Raw genomic sequence first — 17,704 nt, forward strand, 5'->3', positions numbered from 1 at the left:
AAGACAGCAAAGAACTATAAATAAAAGTGACATAATTTGTCTTTAGTTCCTTTGTGTGCTAGTGTCTAGGTTGGAGTGCACTGGTTTGTTTGTCTTTTTGGCTTTTACCAGTTAGGGGGTCGCCACAGAGGAACTCCAGCCTGCTAATGATTGGCATTCGATTTTATGGTGCCGAGTTGCCAGCCCGACGGCCAACCTTCAGTGAAGGCACGACCATTCACTCATGTCTTTCGGAGGCCACTCGACCGCGGGGAGGACATACAAATTCCACACAGAAGGCACTCCAGCCGAGAATCGAATAGAAGAGCCTCTTGCTGTGAAGGCAACAGCGCTAAATTGTATTATTTTATTTATTGATGTTTGTTTACTGGGAAAGTCCACTGGGCCAGAATGAGCCCATGTTCAGTGGATCCCCAGGGAGAAAAGCTCCAGTATCACAAAACAATAGAATACAAAAATACAGAGTAGCTTAACACATACAAGATACAGAGTACAAACAATCAGCATAATCCTGAAGTAGCATATGTACAGCTTAGGATAAGACTTAATTCACTGGTTGCAAAAATAAACATAAGTTTCATACTTCTGTATCATTTTTAGTAAATTTTCACAATAAAGTATAATTGAATAAAGAAGGGTTACAATGTGTTATAGAAAAAAAAATAGTCTGCAGAGGGTTATATTTATGAACAGGGATTCCCTGAAGGGAAAATTCACTACAAAGGATTACTATTAGAGAGGGTAGGTAGGCTGAGGTGAAACATAAGAAGGGAGAGAGAAGAGTGAAATAAAGAGTGGGACTAGTATATAAGCAGGAGTAGTTCTGGAGAGAAAAGACATCAGATGATGGCATAATGAGGAGTAGAAGGTTTGGAAGAGCAATTACAAATCCACTTTGACGAATGGTATTTTTGTAGAGTGGTTTTGAAATGAAGAGGGGAGTGTTCACTGTGTAGAGAAGGGGGAAGGTTATTCAAAAGTTTATCTATGGTCCAGGAGTATAGAAGCTTACCTGCTGCTAAGATAGGTTTATGAATGTGGAGTAAGTGTTGTTGTTCTGACCATAGTTGTCTAAGAGGGGGTGTAGATGGTGAGCAAGGAGCTGAGGGCTGAGCAGTCTTTTGGTTTGTGAATTAGTTTATGAGTGGTAGTAAGCTAAAGGACTAGCAGGTAGTGTGGGGATTCAAGCCATTGAAGTCTTCTTAATGCAGTACAGTGATGGGAAGAATGGCAGCCATTTGTAGCAAATTTGGTGATTTTATTGTAACAGGATTCTAGTTTTGTTTTTGAAGCAGAATGCTAGTTGATTAGTAGAGGTGTACCATAGGTTAAAGAGGATAGCAAATATGAGAGTGTTACTGCTTCTTTGGTTAGTAAGGGAAGAAATCTCTTGTGCCTATATAATAATCCCAGTTTTTTTACGAGTTTTATTTATGTTGGACTGGATATGTAGGCCGAATTTTAGGTCTTTGTCAATTATCACAGCTAACAGTTTAGTACTAGATACTACTTCAAGTATTGTGGAATTTGATGAAAGAATATTAAAGTCTAATTTGTTGAAGGATGTGTTTCCTTTGGGGGTAAACAACATAAGTTTGGTTTTGGCATTTAGGGAAAGATGTTTTTATGGAGCCAGGGTTCCACAGTAAGCAAGGCAGCTTGGGTATTTTGAAGAAACAAAAGGAACCACGTCCAAGGCTCTAGGCAGAAACTTTTAATCCAAATACATCCAAATTCACCAACTAAGTGCTTTCACCATAACAAATGGCTTCTTCAGAGTGAGTGAAAAGCATCCATACCTTACATTAAATACTCAACCAATCATTCAATCATCCAATGAAAAACATTACTGAGCAATTATACAATAATTACAAAGGTTTAAACAACTGAATGTGTCCACGCACAGTAGAAAAAATATATTATACATACCCTAACAAAAAAGTTAGAAAAGCATCCTGTCTATAATTATAATGATATCTCTCAAAAATCCACTAGAAAAACATTTAAATAAAATGCTAATAAAAAGTTTTTAAAATAATTATGTTGAAACTGTAAACAACTTAATGAAACAAGTGTGCAGAAAATACATAATGTTCATCTATTGAAACTAAATTCTGTTGGCCCTATCCTTCAAAACAGGCTTTAAGGAGATGTGTTCATTCAGGCCTGGTGGAGTAGTAGCATCCAATGTTATTTGCCATTTATATTCCAGTAATTCCACCCTCAACCTGACATTACCACCCCTTTCAAGACTTCCTATTCTATCGATCACAAAGAAAATAAATTTCTTAAAGTCCATACAGTGTGTACTATGCATATACAATGCATTGTGTATGTAGTGATTTTTAATGACCCTCAGATATTCTGCAATCCTGTCCTTTAACCTACGGACAGTTTTGCCCACATAGAATGCGTTGCAGCTAACACAGGTGGCAATGTATACCAAATTCTGTGTGTTGCAACTGCACCTACCAGGGCATCCAATGGTCTTAAAATAGTTAGTCACCACTACATAAGGTCCTTCATTAATGAACCTTCAAAATTTACAAGTTCCACACTTGTACATCCTGGAACATTTGTATATAATTCTATTTCCTTCCAAGATTTCTTTGATGTTCTTCCCACTTGAGTATATTATTTTGGGGAAACTTCCTAAATCATTCCTCAAAGTTTCATTAAATATTGTGTCCCATATTTTGTTCACCACTTCAACAACACCAGATGTTTGACTATTGTATCTCAAAATTAATGCCTTGCCTTCAAAGGTGTTGTCCTTCTCCACCATTTTTGTGTTGTTACCCCTTAAAATGGGTTGATATCTACTCCTCCTTTTTCCCAAAACTTAGTTTCTTATTTTTAACAACTTTAATGGATATTCCCTGTCTAAAAAGAAGCCAATTAAGGTATACACTTCCTTGTTACAAGTGTCATCGTCACTCACTGGTCTAGAAAGTCTTACCATCTGGCCCTTTACTATTCCTCTTTTTTGATGTTGAGGATGGCAACTATTATAATGTAACAGGGAATTACTATGAGACTTCTTCCTAAATATGTTGCTATGTAAAATGTTTTCTGATTTGGTCAGTTTAATATCCAAAAATTCTATCTCATTATTGTTCCACTTACTAGTGAATTTGAAAAAAAGTAGTGGTACTGTTTAAGTATTCAACAAAAGACTTGACATCATCCTCACTTCCCTTCCACAAAATTAGTATGTCATCTAGAAATCTGTTATAAAGAGCAATTCTGTCTTTATATGGTGACCCAAATACATATACTTCTTCCCAATATAGAAGAACTAGGTTGGCAAATCCAGGGGCACATTTTGCCCCCATAGCCACACCTGAAATTTTCTGGAACAATTCACCTTCAAATGTTACAAAATTGCTCTTCAAAACCATTTCCATGCTTGTTGTCATCATATTTATTTTGGCAGCATTTAATTTACCACTTTTTACCAAACTTTGGGTGAAATATTCAACCTCCACATCTTGTGGAATTACAGTAAATAAGTTGATGACATCTATAGTTAGGAAGGACCTTTCTGTACCATGACCTGATATGTTATCAAGTCTTTGGAGACAATGCCAAGAATCTTTCAAAATATGTGGAATCCCAGCCACAACCTTCTGAATCCCTTCATCCACAAAGGCAGCCAAGGGTTCAGTCTTGGAACTCCTGGACAAAACTATAGCTCTAAAAGGGGGGTCCCTAGTGCCCTTGTGTATTTTTGGGGACACCAAAAATAACAGGTATGACTGGGAATTCCACATTTAAAAAAATAAATTATTTTTCAGTAAGTGCTCCTTGGAATAAAGCATCAAGTAAGAATAAATCAATTTTATGGTATGCTATATGCAACTCGTTGATAGAAATCCTTTGATAAGTGGTGTGGTCATCCAGTATTTCCTGCATTTTAGCTATATAATCAAATTGGACATAATCACAACACCACCACCCTTATTGGGTTTCATAATTCTCAACTCTTTGTTTTCTGCTAACTCAAACAAGGCATCCTTCTCTTGTGTAGACAAATTAGAATCATAATTTGCCCCCCATTTAGTATTAATTATGTTCTTAATTCCCTTCAAACATAATTTTTCAAATATAGCCACATCCTTGTTGCATGGGGGTACAAAAACACTTTTCCTTTTTAAACACCCATCATTGTTTTGATGACAAACAACATTAGGATTGCCCTTGGAAAAAAGGGCCAAATTAAGCTGTCTGACAAACATTTTGACATTAGTGAATACATCTACCATATTTGCTCTGAAGTTAGGTACAAATGAAAAACCTTTTGACAGTACATCATGGTGGGCTTCTTTAATATCAAAGGCACTATAATTATAAACTTTGAAGTTGGATTTGGTGAAAATTTTACACTGTGACAACAAGTTCTCATTGTTTAAACATACTTCTGCATCACATATAGTAGTAATGGAAATATCTGGTAAAACTTCACATGCTACACAGTCAAAAGTTATATCAGAGTCACTTAATATCTCCTCCTGTTGTTGTTGTAGTTATGCCATTGTTTGTTCCAACGGTTGTTCGCCCATCTCTGTCCCTGATATTTCGTATCTGGAACATAGTGCTGGGTGGTTGAATTCCCCTCCCTTTTGTTCTGTAGCCGAGCTGATCTCCTTAACGACGGGTATTCATCTAAAAAAAATGCGGATGTTGTCTCTCCATTATCCAGCCCACCATCACCACTATCATAGTCATCATAAACAATTATGAAACTTTCAGTATGATTTCCATGACTGTGTTTAAAAACTCCATAAGCCCGGTTGTTTTTGTAGTCCTCCATATCCCTAGCTAACTTCTTGGTTTTTATTTGCATACTTTTTTCTACATATTTATCAATATTGCTTAAAACATCCCTATATCCTTGTACATTTTGACAAAACAACAAGTCCCCCACAATGCTTTCATTCAGTTTAACAATTTCCTTCTCAAGCGTATTTATCTTACTTGCATTGTTTTTTAAAATTATGTCCAGCATTTGTAGACCTGTCTTGTTAAAAAGATCTAAAATGTCCTTGTAGGCTTGTGTCCCTTGTTCTATACCTTTAGGAAGTTTCCAGACCCTATGTCCCTTGGAGACCTGTTGTAAAGTGATAGATTTGACCAAAAATGCATTGTCCAACTGTAGCACCCTGTATTTTTTACACTTAGTCCCAAATAGTTCTATTTGTTGTTTAACAGTCAGTTCCAAAGCTTTACCTTCCTTCAAAGCAGTAAAATCAAAATTAGGGCCTTGAAACCACCGTTTAAATTCCTCACCAACGTAGTTGTTACCATTGCTGTGCCTTGTTTCGCCTCTCACATTTATGCCCTGGTTGTTGTCAGATGATCGGTCATCACTTCGCTCACCCGGCTCCCGCCTTTTGTTGTTAGGTCTTAGGTCTTCACCTCTCAAAGTATTAGAATTGCCGTTAACACCAACTGTATGTTGTTGCCTCGATTAGGCATGAGTGGCAAATGCAGGGTAAACAACTCAACCTGTGAGTCTGTTAGCGTCACCGGACTAGTGCTTTGAACGTCTCATTCAGTCAAGAGTGACATCAGTCTCTTGAATGCAGCTGTTAACTCAACAACAGCTGCTTCCATGTATATATATATCTATCTATATATATATATATATATACATATATATATATATATATATATATATATATATATATATATATATATAAAATAAATACCAAAATAAAATGAAAAACTGGTCCAAAAAGAACTGCCAAACATGCCAAAGGCGGATTCATTAACAAAGACCAATGCCACAAAAAGAAAAATACCCACTGGGTACAAAACTAGTAAGAAACAAAAGGAACCACATCCAAGGCTCTAGGCAGAAACTTTTAATCCAAATACATCCTGAGCTTGGGTATTTTGTTGTAGTATGATAGGATTGGGACCAGAGCAGGCTATAGGTGAGTCATCTGCATACTGAACTAGGGATGCATTTGGAATAGCTGTTGCATAAGTACTTGTCAGGATAGTTTTGAGAATTGTCAAAGAAGACTAACAAGTTTGTTAACAGTGATGGTGATGAAATCTGTCTCTGGAGAGTAATTGTGATTTATAAGAGGATTACTGGTTTAAGCTTGGACTGCTGTTCTTGTATACATGCATTTCCTTTAGGAGACCAAACCAGTACAGTTATGCAGGTAATAAGGATTTGATTTAAATCCCATTGACTCCCACATCTGCTTACAGTGTGCCCCAAGTTATTAACAGAGTATTTTTATGTTTATGGGCCACAACTGCAGGAAGTGTTGGCTTTAATCAGCATAACTTTATTATAAGATTAAAATAAATAAATAACCACACCAGAGAATTAGACCCTTTTTTTCTTTTAGGCTTTAATGCTCCAAATAAAATAAATACAGAATTTATAATAAAGTAACTTAGTCATGGGAAGGTTTTGCATCTGGTAATACAGTGGTATGCAGTAAAATATGCAAAAGGTTGTCTTTTTATCTAAATTCTCTTCTGGCAGTCTGTTTCCCCCACACCAGCCACTAGTGCCATCTGTGTACCCTGTGCTAAATTGCAATGTGTGCTGATGGCCCAGAAGAGCCACATATGGTCACAGTTGCCCCTTTATTAGCTGCAGGTAGGTATAAAGCTGGTTTTCAACATGTTGCATTATATTTGTTCCTTGTTCTTTCTTTGATGTTCATGGCAGTCATTATACCTCACTTTGCTAGGCAACCTGAATTTAGCAGTGAGCTGCATGAGTTCTTAGATTTTATTTCAGGAGTATATCTGGAATGGGTTCAACCATTGAGATGTCTGTTAATTAAGAATGGAAATAAACTGGACCATATAGCTGGAGTATTGCACCAAATTTTATGAATAGAACACATGGGATTCACTGATAATGAGGATAATGTTAGAGTGGGGCTATATCACATAGTCGAAGTTTTATAACTTTGAACACAAAATGTACAAACCATTCCGTTCGAAGTTACAAAACTTTGACTATGAATAAAAAAAAAAAAAGAAGGAAAAGCATAATAAACTGTTGTAAGTAGGGAGGCAAGCCCCCCTGCACCCCCATGAGAGGGGCTATACCCCCCACCCCGCACTACTTAAATATACCAACTCCGAGATTGCACCTCATCCAACATAATGGAAACCTCCCCTTATGGAGATTTCCATTGAAACGCTCTAACTTGTACAAGTTCGAACTTATGGTCTTGACCATATAAGGTTTGAACTTGTACAAGTTCGACTATGTGATAGGTACCCTGTTAGTTGTCCAGTCTTTACTGGAGAGATAAAATAACTGATGTGAATAAGACCAGAAAACACAACCCTTCCTTTAAAAAATAATAAAAGAATGAATGTTGAAATGAACGTTGGAAGATCTGAGCATGCCACTGCACTTTGTGCTAATATGTACAACAAAATTCCATCTCTATTTCTAGACTGTCCTTCTCCTGAGTAGTAGACTCTGGATCCCACGTCAAATGTCTCCTGTCACCTGAAAACAAAAGATACCCATTCTCCTTATCATCATGTCATCCACTTTCAAGATCTATCCTGTCAGCAAACCTCACTGATATAATTTAACTTCACTGGGTATTTGCATAAGATCTTTACTGCTAAGAAAAGGCATGATCTATCTGTAGGTAAAAGTGACTGCCTAGTAGGTAACATTTTCATGAATAAATGATCCACTTCACAGCTAAGCATTCCCTTACAATGGCTGTGTATAATTTTCCATTACATTGCTTAATTTTTGACTAAGGTAGCACATGAAATTCTCCACATGCTGAGTATCCTGTTCAGATCTTCTGAAACATCCATATACAAAGTAATTTCCTTAGAGAAATCAAAGGCATTAGCACTGTTTCAGAATATAAAAGCCTTTTTAATTTAATAAATGATCTATCTGTCTCCAGAGATAGGAGTTTTTTTTTGTGATAGCTGTTAAAAGACAGATGATATCTACGAAATTATATACATATTTTCCATAAAACACAGCTAGTCCATAAAAAACCTCACTTGTCATTTAGTAAAAGGTATAGACCAGGTTTTATAGCCTCCATTTTCCTTCCCTCCACTCTTCTTGTAAGGTGCCCAAAGTATTTGGCTTACACCATGACCAAGTTATCTTTTTTTGCACTCACCAAGCCTGCCTCTTATCACGTCTAACACAGCCTGCACTTTTGATAAGACTCTCAGTGGTTTGTATGTGCTGGCATATAGTGAATGAGGCATCAGTATTCATGGTAACACTGTGTAATGGAATAAATCTTCTGGGCTTACAATAACTACTTTTTCTTTCTTGAAAAAAAGGAAAGCAGTATCTGCTAGTATCAATTTGTCTAGTCTAATGTTATTAATACCAGGCTTTTCCTAAGTTCTCTATCAGCTCATCAGATCTGGGCATGGAGTAGCTATCAAATTTTGGAATGATATTCATTTTCTTTAATGTTCTTACAGAATTTAAAACTTCCAACCGGTTTATGAACTAGCATATTGATTCTTATTTTACTCCTAATTAAGTTTTATTTTACTCCTTATTAAAGCATCTTTTGAAGAACTTATTTTTCTAATTGTTTCTCTGACTTTTGTAAGATACCAGTCTCTTCACTCTAGGTTTTATGTCAGTGACATGGCATCATTTGAGTTCTCCCATGAGTTTCTGAACAGGCTTTTTTATTTCTAAATTGAAATGGTCGTATTTCCCCAGTTTTTTAAACTTCTGTTAAGAACATCTTTCACTGTATTTTATATTTTGATTTCTTTGACTCTCTTATATGAATTTCAACTTGCAAGTTAATTGTAGCTTTTTCTATTTCTTTCCATTTCTCCAGGGGAGTAATATAATTGGGGTTGGGAGGGTGGCCTAATGGTTAAGGTGTTTGTCTTACAAACACAAGGTGCAGGGTTTGAGTCTCACAAGGGATAATTGGTTAGGCTTAAAATGGCTCGCAAGGGCAATTAGCTTAGTACTAACCTATGAAACTATAATATATTTTCTCTTTCCTAGTTATATAATTTTGTATCTTACTACGTTTATTCTTTCAATCACCCCAAAGGGGTCGTACCAGTTAACGAAAAATTTGTTCTCTGTGAAGAATACTAAAACTAATGCCTTATTCCCAGGTTTAAATTCCATCAGATGGGCATTCTTAGTATAGACTCCAGTGACGGCTGGTGACTTCAAATCAAAGGGGGGCTGCAGGAGACAGCTGAATGGGTGGGGTCAATGGAAAGGGGTGTGGCCAACTAGAAAGGGGAGGAGCTATGCTCAAAACCACGAAAACTAACTAAATACACTGCCCTGGGTGCCAAACCGTCTTTATGAGAGTCCAATCAAGACAAAATGAAGTGTAGAAGAATAAAAATATTTCAATGCATTGGCAGCATGACAGCTTACTTAATATCTAGATGGAAACAAAAAGGTTGTGAGGCATGAAAAAATAAATTACTTTTTAAATACATTAATGGAATAATGGAATGCCAGTCAAAATCAAGTATAAGAAAATCAAGCAGCACTCAACTCAAACCACTTCTTGTACTGCAGTTCTAATTATAATTTATATTCAGCTTTATTAAAGTACCAAGTAACATGCTGAAAGTAGAAATCTCTGATGCCCCCACTTGTAAAAATGTTTCTTATCCAAAAAAAGACCTGCTGCCTGACAACTATCTACTTGTTTCATTGGGAAAACATGATTAAAGTAAAAAATGAAAAGCAAACAAGAAATAAGCTCAAGATACATTGCTGTATGTGGTGATTTTAACTACCCTGCAATTAACTGGGAAAGCTACTCATGTACCAACACCTTTGCCCAACGATTCTTGGAATTCATAAATTCCAATGCCCTGGATCAACTAATCCATAGTCCCACCAGGGGCTCCAATATCCTAGACGTGGTCATTACCAACATGGGAAATCGATGCTCCACACCTATGGTCACCCCTACATTAGTCACGTCTGACCATAAGCTAATCACCCTTAGCATCCACATCCCACCCCCACCCCCCAGTAAGGAAACCTCCATAAAAAAACTTCTCCAAAGCCAACTTCATGCTACTCAAGTCAGAAGTGACAAACTTTATGACACCCATGCAGACGGGAGCTGAAAGTCCAACTGCTGAATCCTACACTGAGGCACTGTATGAGCACATCCACTCATGCATAAATCGTGCCATTCCAAATTGAATCAAGATGCTCTCATCCAAAAAAACGAAGCCAATCTGGTGGTCCCCTGCCATAAACAAACTTTACAACAAAAGGAAGAAACTGTTGCAGAAAAGAGGAAAATCCCTGGATGCAAAAACTTCCTTACCAGCATCAGTAAGAAACTGAGATCCCTCATAAAATCCTCCAAAGCTAGTTATGAAAGTAAAATTGCCAAAGATTCCAAAGACAACAACAAGGCATTCTATAACAATGTCAAGAATCTAAATGGCAATGCTCAGATCTGCTCTGAGCTAAAACAGAATGGCATTAAATATACTGATCCCAAGGATATTGCCACTATCCTGGCAGATCGATTCAGTGCCAACTTCACCCCCCTATCACCCCCTAAATGGCCCATCTCAATACCGGAAGATTGCCAAATTCTGGTAATAACGGCCACACAGGTAAAACACGCACTCTCCAAAGCTAAGAATACAGCATCCATGGGACCAGATGACACCCCAGGCTGTGTACTACATGAACTACAATATGAACTGGCACCTCACCTAAGTGTCATGTTTAATCATAGCCTCACTTCAGGTTTCTTGCCCACTGAGTGGCACACAGCTACAGTTATCCCACTCCACAAGGGGGGATCCACCTTAGATCCCGGAAACTACTGGTGCATCAGTCTGACAAGCCTTATCTGCAAGGCTATGCAGTGTATTATCATAGAACTTATAAACAAAGACATTGGCAACCTTCAAACACTGGACCCCACCCAGTTTGGGTTCGTGAAGGGCCAATCTTGTCTCCTGAACTTGATTGACTTCTTCAAATCAGTCTCAGGAGCCATGGACAAGGGTAAGGTGGTCCACACAGCCTATCTAGACCTTGCCAAGGCCTTTGACACCATCCCCCACTCTGGAATCATAGATAAACTTACTAAGTTGGGCATTAATCCCTACATCACCCAATGGGTTGCTAACTGGCTTACTGATAGAACCCACACTGTGAAAGTAACAGACTCCAAATCCAGCTCCAGACAAGTGACAAATGGAGTACCTCAGGGTTCAGTCCTGGGACCGCTCTTGTTTGGCATCTACTCCTCTGAAGTACAAGCCAACACTAAGGGACTCTGGATAACAAAGTTTGCAGATGACTGCAAACTGGGAGCCATTATTGAATCCCCAAATGATGCGGATACTCTACAAAAGGGCCTTAGAGAAACAGATGCTTGGTGCCAGAGCCATGGGCTCAAGCTCAATGCCAAGAAATGTATAGTTATCCCCTTTGGGAAAAAACATGTATCTGTGAATTACCATATAGGTGGCAGTACACTAAAATCCGAAAGTTTGATAAGAGACTTAGGGATACAGGTGGACAGTGGTCTCACCTTTGATAACCACATCGCCACAACAGTCAGGAAATCCTTCTATGTGGCACACCTCATCACTAAGGGCTTTTCATCTAGAAAAAAGGAGGTCATTGTCCCACTGTACTCATCCCTCATTAGACCCATTATAGAATACAATGCCCCATTTGGTATGTACCTCTCAAGACATCTGCAACAACTGGAAAGGCCACAGAAATACCTCACTTAAAGAATCACAGGCCTAAAGCAGATGCCCTACACTGACCACCTTAAAAAACTCCAGCTATACTCTGTCACATATCATCTACTCAGAGGCAATCTTTGCTTAACATACAAGGCCATGTCAAACCCAGAGATGTTGGACATGCTACACTTAAAGAAATCCCAATCCCTCAGAACCACATACTCCAGGGATCTAAACCTTGTCATCACAATAAACAAAACATGCTGGAGGGATAGGTTCCTGACCCAGAGACTCACCAGACTCTAGAATACATTGCCCATACATGTCAAGCAGAGTGCCTCTTTGGCCCACTTCAAAAGGAACCTTGATGATTGGATGGGAGAAAGGAAATTCACCCCGGGGATCACGTCAGTTGCCCTGCTAGACAGGGGTCCAGGGAAGTAAATAGTATGGGAAGAAATAGCCAGGGAATTGTTATGGCTAGGCTTGTATAGGCCCTAGGACTAATAGCCTAGTACCAACCTATGAACCTATGACCCTATGAACCTTTAAAGGATTACTGTACAGGTTATGGACCACACGATTGGCATTCTGTTTAGTTTACGGTTAAAGCCTGCAGAGATGACTGGAAGTCTCCAAGTGTAATGAGCTTCTTAAAATAATGTAATCCTGTCCTTTATTACAAATACTGTCATATGCATTTCAATACCCAAGGCTTATACATTATCTAGTTAAGTATTCTCTACATGGCAGCAACAGAAAGGCTTTCAGTGTTGGCTATTCTTTAACAGTATGCTTATTAAAGCTTACTTGCATCTTACAATCTCAGCCAAGCTTACCTGATGGTCATTAAAGTATTGCTACTTAAACAGAGAGCAACAGGCACTTTGAGTAATAAGCATAAATAAATCAAAACACCAACTCCAATACAGGAATCCACGTAGAAAAAAGTAACAAACCAGTCGACCACAGTGTAAATGGAGCTGACAATAAGGCACAGACCAGAGCAATGCAGGTATAAAATAAAAGCGTTTATTCCAAATGAGCACACCGACTGAGCGCTTTCACCAGGTAAACTGGTTTCTTCAGAGTCATACAAAACACACCCAGCAAGTTGTTATTAAATACTCACTAATTTCACAATTAAGTAATCAATCAATCAAATCTCACTCATAAAAGAAGCCTTGACACAAACTCAAAATTAGAAAAAAACTCTCAAAGTATTAAACAGTGCAAAACACAAAAAACATCCAATATAAGAAATAAAAAAAAAAAATTAAAAAATATATATATATATATGTATACTCATGTGAGAAGGGTCTGCACATAAATTAATTTAAATGTGTATATAGAACTACAACGACCTAAAAAAATATGTAAAAATATAAATATGTATGTGTAAATAAATATGTATATAATATGTATATGATAAATACTAAAACAGACTGCTAGAATCTAGTTAAACAGCCTGTTCCATAAATGCTAAATATAGTGCTCTGTAGTGTATTCCAATGAACTAACACTATGTTAACATAAACATTGCCTGAAATGTTAAAGACCACCAAACAATGGTAAATGAAGTTGGCCCTGTGTTTCAATAAGGGTTTCAAAGAAATGCCCTCATTAATCCCCGGAAATTTGGTGGCGTTCAATCTAATTTGCCACTCCATTTCACGAAGTGCTACAAAGTTGTTAACATCACCATACTGATTTGCCTTGGTCCTATCAACAATAAAAAATAAAAACTTTTTGAATTCACAACACACCTTAGAGTGCAAAGCCAGGGCATTGTGCTCATCCCCTCTTCTAATGGAACTACAATGCTCCCTAATCCTCTCCTTCAAGCTCCTCGTAGTCATGCCTACGTAAAATGCTTGGCATGACATACAAGAAGCTATATAAACACAATTTTTCGTAGCACAATTACACCGTCCAGGACAGGCAATGGTGCTTCCAAAACCAGCCACCACAAGATAGGGACCTTCAGCTATGTACCTACACCATTTGCAACACCCACATTTGCCCATAAAAGATCGCCTACAACCATCATTACTCCTTTCAAGTAAGCCCTTCAAATTGCGCCCCCTACTGTAAACAATGACAGGTGCCTCACCCAGAATTACTCTCGTGCCCCTACTCAAGAAATGATCCCATAAACCCCTCAAGCTAGCACAAATTTCAGATGAAACTTCATTGTATTTAACTATAAAAGTTGGACCTGTCACATCAATATTATTAGTTAAAAACAAACACCGCTGAGCAAGACAATGGAGGATTGCAGTCTTATTTAAAACACAAGTAGCTCCAAAATCCAATAGCCAATGATGTAAATAATACAAGTACAGGCGATATACATAAAAAACAGGTTTATTGATAAAAAAGGTGAGCGCTTTCGCATAAGCTTCTTCAGACCTATACAATTAAACTATCTATAAACATCAGTTTAAAAAGCCAAAATGGCGCCAAGATCATGTCCATTATTTAAAGGCACATAACTCATTAAAAATATCATATGAAAAAAATTCATATGTAAAATGCCTATACACCATTATAAAACAGAACGGCATTTCAAGACAAAACCATTCATATTCATATCCATTATTAGAATAGATAAATCAAAAGTATGTGTGACAAAACAGGGGGAGGGGGAAATTAATAACACAACTATCAAAACATTAACAGAGCATCTATGCATATAAAGGTACAAAAAGACCCTACCGGCCACAAAGTAAAAAACTCTCTTCATAGCCTCTTAACATCTTTTGGACAATAACCTTCTTTATTTCAGCAAAGGTCGCAGGGGAACCCTTCCATTGAGACCTGGTGTAATATCTGCCCTAAACTTAATAATCCAATGGATTTCCCTGGTCTCTGTGTAATTGTTAATGTCCCCTCTCCTGTATGTCCTTGAGATCTGTTCCAAGATCCTGAACTTAAAACGATGCTCTTGACCTTTGTCATTAGTGTGTTTGGATAGTGCATTATGTGTAGTACCTCTCCTTGTGTGGTAAACATGCTCACGAATCCTATCCCTCAGTGTCCTATTGGTCTTGCCTACATAGTAGGCTGGACAGACTGTGCAGCAGGCTAAATAGACTACGTCTCTGGACATACAATTGCCCCTTGTCCTGATGTAATAGATGCCTGAACCATATGGATACTGAAAGACAGGGTCGGTTTCTATATATGAACAAAAATTACACTTGTCACATGTGGTCATGTAGGGACCCAACAAAGCAGGCGGATCATTATGGACCCTTGGGTAGCAGAGCAAACTCTTTAAATTCTTTTTGTTCCGTAAACGAATCTAGGTCGATTACCTGTAAGGCTCTTGATGGTTGGGTCAACTGATAAGACATGCCAATGCTTAGAGAAAATATCTTTAAGTGTACCTACATCCCTGGTGTAAAAAATGGGAAATGCAATTCCATTGTCCATATTTGGACCGCCCTCTTGGTTGTCCAAGCCATCATTGGCCTCTCCTGCGTATATTTCAACAGCACCATCTGAGAAATATGGTTTCGCTCTGTCTGTCCTCAGATCTTCAATGCCCGCCATCCCTCTGGAGATGTCTAAGTGGTCATAACCACGTTCCCTCAATTTGCTGCTAAGATCTCCTAATTCACTTGCCAGATGACTGTCTAGGGGTGTATATCTAGACATCCGCATTGATTGTCCCTTAACTATGTTCTTATATACATAGCCAGGATGCATGCTCGAACGATGCAGCAGGGTGTTCCTATAGCAGGTCTTGCGATAGACACCCGTGTTGACTATCCCACAGGGTAGTTTATCAACAAAGACATCTAAAAAAGGGATAGTGGTCTTCGACCAATCCATGGTAAACTTCAGAAAGGTGACAGACATGTTGATCTGTGTAAAGAAAGACTCTAATTGTATTATAGAGCCACTCCACACAAGGAAGAGATCATCCACAAAACGCCTATAGAAAGGTACTAACTCCTGAAACAAACTGTTCTGAAACAAGAAACTATGTTCCCACTCTGCCATCACCAAGTTGGCGTAGCTATTGGCACAGGAAGTGCCCATAGCTACGCCATCCTTCTGCAAAAAGATCTTATCATGGAAACAAAAAAGATTGGATTCTAAGATAATGGCCAACAACATAAGAATCAAATCAACATCATACTTCAAAGGGAGGTCGGTTCTCCTCAGATATGCACCTACCATTGCTCTACCTTCCTCATTGGGTATGACCGTAAATAAGGACTGAACGTCCATGGTGACCCATATGAGGTCTTCAATTCCAGAACAAGTGTTGATATATTGGTAGAAATCCAACAAAAACTGTCTGGTATCCTTAAGAATGAACCCATTGGCATCAACCAATGGTCTAAGTTGTGCTTCGACAAAAAGTGACAAGGGTTCAGTTGACCACCCTCTGCCTGCAACTATGGGTCTAAGAGGTGGACGTAGTGAATCCTTATGGATCTTTGGGAGACCCTGAATAGTAGGTAATAGGGGATGAACCACATTAAAAAACTCATATAGAGAAGTGTCAATAACACCATTAACAAAAAGACCAAATAATGTGGAGCGTATACTCTCAATAATGTTATCCACCCTATCATTAGTAATAGGAACATAAAACTTGTCATCAGCCAACATAAGTAGCATATCATTATTATACCTATCCATGTCAAAAACTACAATCCCACCTCCTTTATCTGCGGGTCGGATAATAATCTCCCTGTTGTTACGTAGGGAGTCCAAGGCCCTACGTTGTATAAGGCTAAGGTTATATTTCCTTCTCCTATTGCCAGATTCTGACCCATTCAACCTATATATCTCATCTTCTACCAGTTTGCTGTATGCCGCAACCAGAGGGTGTATCGGAGGGAGGAATGTACTAGGTGTCCTAAACACAGTGGTGCTGGCCTTCATCTCTGTGCTATTGAAGAAAACCTTCAGGGACAAATTTCTGACAAAAAGCTTAAAGTCTCTTAAAGTCTCTTCGTATCTACTATCTGAGGTTGGAATAAAAGTGAGACCCTTAGAGAGGACTTGTGACTCATGTTCTGTCAAGACATGGCTAGACAAATTGAACACGAGTCCTAATGCTTCCCCTCCCACATTTTCTTGATTGTCCGGTTGGATGGACGATCCGGCGAAAGTTTCCTCTTGTACCTCCCCTTGGCATTCTGAAACGACTTCTCCTCGTTCATAGGCACCCTGATGGGAAAAGGGTGTCTGCCATCCCTCTGAAGGGAAGAATGGTGGGTGGTGGAATCCAAGGGGGAAATAGGATCCTGCCCATCAGGAACTCTACTCGATGCATAGGAGGAAACTTTCCTCCTAACGACTGGTTCAAGAAGCGGGACAGATGGTTCAGCCCTGCTGACTGAAGGTTCAGCCCTACTGACAGAATCAGTATTGGCATCCAAGTCGGTGGTAGCTGTCGGTTCCAGCACAGAGTCCGTTCCGATGGGTACAACGTTGGCAACAGTACCTACACGACCAACTTGGTCTGTGGGAATAGCTGGGGCAATGTTGCTGTTGGAGCCAGTATGATCGTTATCAAGACATGAGCCAGGAAGCTCAGCCGTGCCTGCATCGATGGCATCTCTATTGGGAGCACGGACCGTGTTCCCTGAGTCACTTGTAGTCCCTGTAGTGATGGAGGAAGGGGTGCATGTTCCGGGGGCCTGACGGAATGCACTGTTGGTATTGTTGGTGCTGTTATAATCATTGTGCCTGGGCCAGGTGAAGACGTTGCCCAAACGGAAATCCGTCGAGTCCCGCTGCAACTTGGCCCTCTTCTGATTCAAGAGGCGCCGCTCATAGACCGAGACATTGTCCAACAAAACAGATAAGGTTTGGTCTACAACGGAGACCGGAAACACATTGAGTATTTCATTCTTCGCCTTCCTGACATCTTCTTTAAGTTTCTCCTCTAGCGGGAGAAAAAAAGCATTCATAAGTTTTAAATATTTGAGGCTTACCTCAATATTAAGCTGTTGCCAATCATACA

The sequence above is a fragment of the Protopterus annectens genome, chromosome 12.part0 (genome assembly GCF_019279795.1).
Source record: "Protopterus annectens isolate FY-2018-M chromosome 12.part0, PAN1.0, whole genome shotgun sequence".
NCBI lineage: Eukaryota > Metazoa > Chordata > Ceratodontiformes > Protopteridae > Protopterus > Protopterus annectens.